The sequence below is a fragment of the Juglans microcarpa x Juglans regia genome, chromosome 8S (assembly GCF_004785595.1).
Source record: "Juglans microcarpa x Juglans regia isolate MS1-56 chromosome 8S, Jm3101_v1.0, whole genome shotgun sequence".
Classification (NCBI taxonomy): domain Eukaryota; kingdom Viridiplantae; phylum Streptophyta; class Magnoliopsida; order Fagales; family Juglandaceae; genus Juglans; species Juglans microcarpa x Juglans regia.
The window spans coordinates 11,027,968-11,032,472 of record NC_054609.1 but is presented as its reverse complement, the minus strand read 5'-3'; the positions used below and the strand labels follow the sequence as shown (position 1 = coordinate 11,032,472).

Here is a 4,505-nt window from a genome sequence, read left to right as displayed (position 1 = left end):
GCCTGTTCTCCCGAATGGTTCCCATAGATTCCCTTGTGTATTTCCACTAGCACGTATTGTGTCTCCTCCGGAGAGATACATCTTAAGAGGGGCTGAGTGACCCCGCCGATACAGGATTCCCTCGATCATGGTGTGGCATTGCTCTATTCCTAATTTTTCTCGCAAACGTCTTCAAGTGCTTCATCGGTTTCCAAATACTTGACTATGCTTGTTGCCCAGTCTGGGATCCCGGGTTATATCGTCATGACCTCGACCCGGACGGCGGGCACTTCCTGTAACACCCGGACCCAAAATGGGTATAGTTGGACTTTAGATTTTTATTTATTTATTTATTGGAGCTTGATGTTTTAAGTTTTTATTTTACGGACTTGAGTAGTGATTTTTTTTTTCTCTTTCGGCCTTTATTTTTTTTTTCTGTAAGTTTGTTTTTCTCGTGCATGTCGTGCATGCTCTCGCTCAACCCATCTTCATCCGCTCGCACGTCTCCTCCTTTAGGGTTTTCTTTCTTGTTTCATCCACCTATATATATTCTTATATATATTAGTATTCGAAGAAAGCTTCCGCCGCTACCCTCCTTAGATGACCTCGGCCAGCCAGTTTTCCCTAAGCTTCTGCCCTCCTTGGTGATCACTGCCATCTCCCAAACTCCTCCTCGGAACCTTTCCCAGCCACTAGGCATCGCAGTCGAGCCAGCTCGAGAAACTTTCGGTAGTTGTTCCGTGATTTGTTTCCTTAAAAACCGTTTCCCGTGCGTCTTCACCATCAGCGGACGCAACCTGGGTTGTCCACCGCGAGTAACCAACTATCCAGACCTCACCACCGTGCCCACTGCCCAGTCACACGAAGCTGTCACCTAGCCTCCCGTAGCCTCTACAGCAAGCATCGGACTGCTCTGTTTTGGCATCCAAAAACAGAGCATTTTTCCAGCCACCTTGAGCCGCTGAAAACACCCTCCTCCGCCCTGTGCCCCCTCATAAACTGTCAGGGAGGACGTCTCATCACCCCTATCCGCCGCACGCTGCCTCTGTTTCCCCGGTAAGCTCACGCCATTTCTGGTTGGTGTCTCTGTTCTCTCGGTATCTACCTCACTTTTCCCTCACCGTGTGCCTCTCTCACTAGTCTCCCTCTCTTGCTCTCGCAGCCAGTGACCAGGTGCCACTCCCTTTCGCCGTAGCCAACCACCAGCTCCACGCCGTCGTGCCCCACCTCTCCGTAAGTGCTTCAGCTGCACTGTGTGGAGTTTTCTTTTCCGGCGTGTATATATATATATATATGTATTTGTATGTTACGTGAGCTATAGGATGTATTATTACATTTTTACCCCTTAAAGCATACCTCTAGATTTATTGTTTCGGGTGTTTAATTTTGTGAGTTTATATTATGTACTTTGGATTTTGAAATCATGGGTTTACAACGTGAACTGCATGTGTTTTTTTTTATTTTTAGACTTAGGCACATGTGAGTTGTACTTTGTTAAGTTGTTTTTTTGTAAAAGACTGATTTTTTTTTTTTAACAAAATATTTTTTTATGAAAATATTGATAAATTCTTGGAGTGATTGGTAAATGCAAAATCTTATTTTAAATCCTTTTTAAAAGAATATTTTTTTGATTTAAACAAAAGTATGATCATCCACTTATAATGATTTCGATATAGTTACGCTATTTTTAGTTTTATAATTTATAAATAAATTGGAATTTAATGGTTTAGTCAGAGATATTATGTTGGATATTGATGAGTTAGAAAGTGATGTTGGTATATTAGGAATAATGAGAATTTAGGTTTTTGAGGAATTAAAATAGGTTATTTTAGCATTTTAGGCTTAAATATTGAGATACGTGATTAATTGGAAATTTATGAGAAGTACGTGATTATTTTATAGGTGACGATTAATTATTATCCGACGCTTTTGAGAAATTTCGAAAAAGCTAAGAAGTCCAGGTAAGCGGGGTTCCTATGCTAGACTTTGCATTAAAATAAAATGTGCTGAGGTTATTTTGGAAAATATACATATTTGATTTTGAAAAGAAATTTGAACTACCTCGGTTATTTGTTCTGCATTACTCATGAGATTCTGTATAAGAATAAATTATTTTCTGTCATGACTGGTGTAAACATGAGCTTATTTTTTGACATTCTGTTTCTGAACTTTGAAAAAGAGAGCGAATATAAAATTTTGTACATAAGTTATGTTATATAATGATTTTGTTCTATTCTGAAGATTTTCTGCACTCTGATATAATCTGATGTGATTTCTGAAAACCTCTGGCATAACATTCTGTTTCTGTTTCTGTTCCATTCTGACCTCACCACAAGTGTAAAACTGTGGCCTCTGTTCGGGTTGGTACCAACTTTTCTGTTTCTGGTGCACCCACTTTGGAAACAAAGTGGTTTTCTGCGTGGTCTTTCCAATGTGCACACTCGGGGCTCCGAGAATGAATAAGAGGAAGATTCACATTCTATTTTTGCTCGGTTAGCTACCGGGGTTTGCACAACCCTACCACGGGGGTTAAACATGGTATTTGTTCTGATTTGATAAGATAAGGTGTGATGTTTCAGTTTATGCTATGCCAAAGAGATTTTTGATTATGAATATTTTCGATCTTTCGCTCTGATATGTTTGATGACATGTTATGACGCTACATTTTGAAAACATTATTCTGTTTCTGCATTCTGAAAGAAAATATTTGTTCTGCATTCTGTTTTCTGTAAATGCTAATTTTTACACACTAGTATATGTCATCTGCTCACTGAGTTGTTGATAACTCACCCCTTATCTCCATATATTTTTCAGATATTTTGATTTGATGAGTTAAGGATAATTTCGAGTTTTAGAGAGTTTTTAATTTATGTTATTGAGTTTTTCTTTGTCGTCCCCATGGAGGAATTTAGACATTTGGATTGATTAAATTGATTAATATTTTATTGGATTCTTTGGATTTTATAGTTGTACTATTTAAGTTGATTTGAGGTATTAAGAGTTAACTCTCCGGACCGCTGGGAACGGGGCGTTACACTTCCACCTTTTAACCACAATATTATTTGGTAGGGTTGAGTCTTTTTGCTCGGACACTACAGGCACTAGTTTATCCACCTTCTGATTTTTCGTCCTCGGTACTTGCTGAATTTGAAAATACTTGAAGTGAAGCTGCTCTGCCCCCACCAATGTGAGGTATCTCCTTAACTTCTCGCGCTTGACGGCGAACTCTCCCAAAACTTGGTTTACTACCATTTGGGAGTTAGCTCACACTTCAATTTCGGCGGCTCCTAAGGCTCTGGCCACCTACAATCCTGCGAGCAGCACTTCATACTCTGCTCCATTGTTCGTTGTCTTAAAAGCCAGTTTAACGGCGTAATTGTGCTCTTTCCCTTCGGAAGTTATGCACCTCTACTCCTCCCTCTGCTCGGCAAGATGAGCCGTCGACAAATACTTGTCAGGATTTTGTAAGTCATGTACCATTGCCCACTGTCGGGAATTCGATAAACTCGGCAACAAAGTCCACAAGCACTTGCCCCTTCATGGTCGTTCAAGGAGCATATTCGATATCAAACTCACTTAATTCCACTGCCCAGTTCATTAGGCGCCTTGAAGCATTAGGCCACTACAATACCTTCATCAGTGGAGTTTCTGTGAGGACTCGTACAGGGTGAGCCTGAAAGTAGGGGCGTAACTTCCGCGTGGTTGCTACTAATGTGAAGGCTAATTGCTTTATGCAAGGGTATAAGGCTTCAGCTCCTTGATAGGCCCAACTGACGTAGTATACCGGCTTTTGGATCCCGCCTTCCTTACTCACTAGTACCAAGGAAGGCGCCTGGGGGGAGATGGTTTTTTACAGGGTAAGCATTTCCACACTTGGGTTGGCTAAGTAGCAGGGTCTCGTGAGGTATTCCTTGAGGGCCCCGAATGCTTAGTCACACTCGTCGTCCCACAACTTTGCTTTCCGCAAGACTTTAAAGAACGACAGGCAGTTTTTGGTCTATCTCGAAACAAACCTGCTGAGCCCGACAATCAGCCTAGCTAACCTTTGTAGATGGGCTTCAAAACCTCACTCAGACACCATGAACCCCTGGAATTTTTCCGAACCGACTCCAAAGGCGCACTTCCCCGAATTCAGCTTCATCTGATATCGTTGCAGTATCGCGAAAGCCTCTCTCAAGTCATCCAGATGTTGTTTTAAGGCCCCGCTTTTGACCAATAGGTCGTCTACATAGACTTTCATATTCTGTCCTATTTCGTCTTTGAACTTTTGATTGACTAGCTTCATGGACACCTACTCTGGGTACAATCAAATCCGCATGAAGCCTGAAGACAAGGAGAAGACATCGTTCATCACAGACCGAGGTCTATGATGACCTGCTGTAGAGTCGACGATGAGGTCGATCCTGGGAAGTGAGAAGTTGTCTTTCGGGCAAGTTTTGTTGAGGTCAGTGAAATCAATGTACAACCTCCATTTGCCGCTTGCCTTCTTAACCAGGACCACGTTCGACAACCACTCCGGGTAGTGG

The 4,505-nt window shown here is 41.7% G+C and overlaps 1 long non-coding RNA gene across 1 annotated transcript; it reads left to right on the top strand.

Moving 5' to 3' along the window:
- Positions 1-996: 996 nt before the first annotated feature.
- LOC121244071 lies at positions 997-1,913 on the top strand. The gene is made up of 3 exons (XR_005936375.1): positions 997-1,055; positions 1,142-1,212; positions 1,882-1,913. It is a non-coding gene; the product is annotated as an uncharacterized LOC121244071 (long non-coding RNA).
- Positions 1,914-4,505: the final 2,592 nt, after the last annotated feature.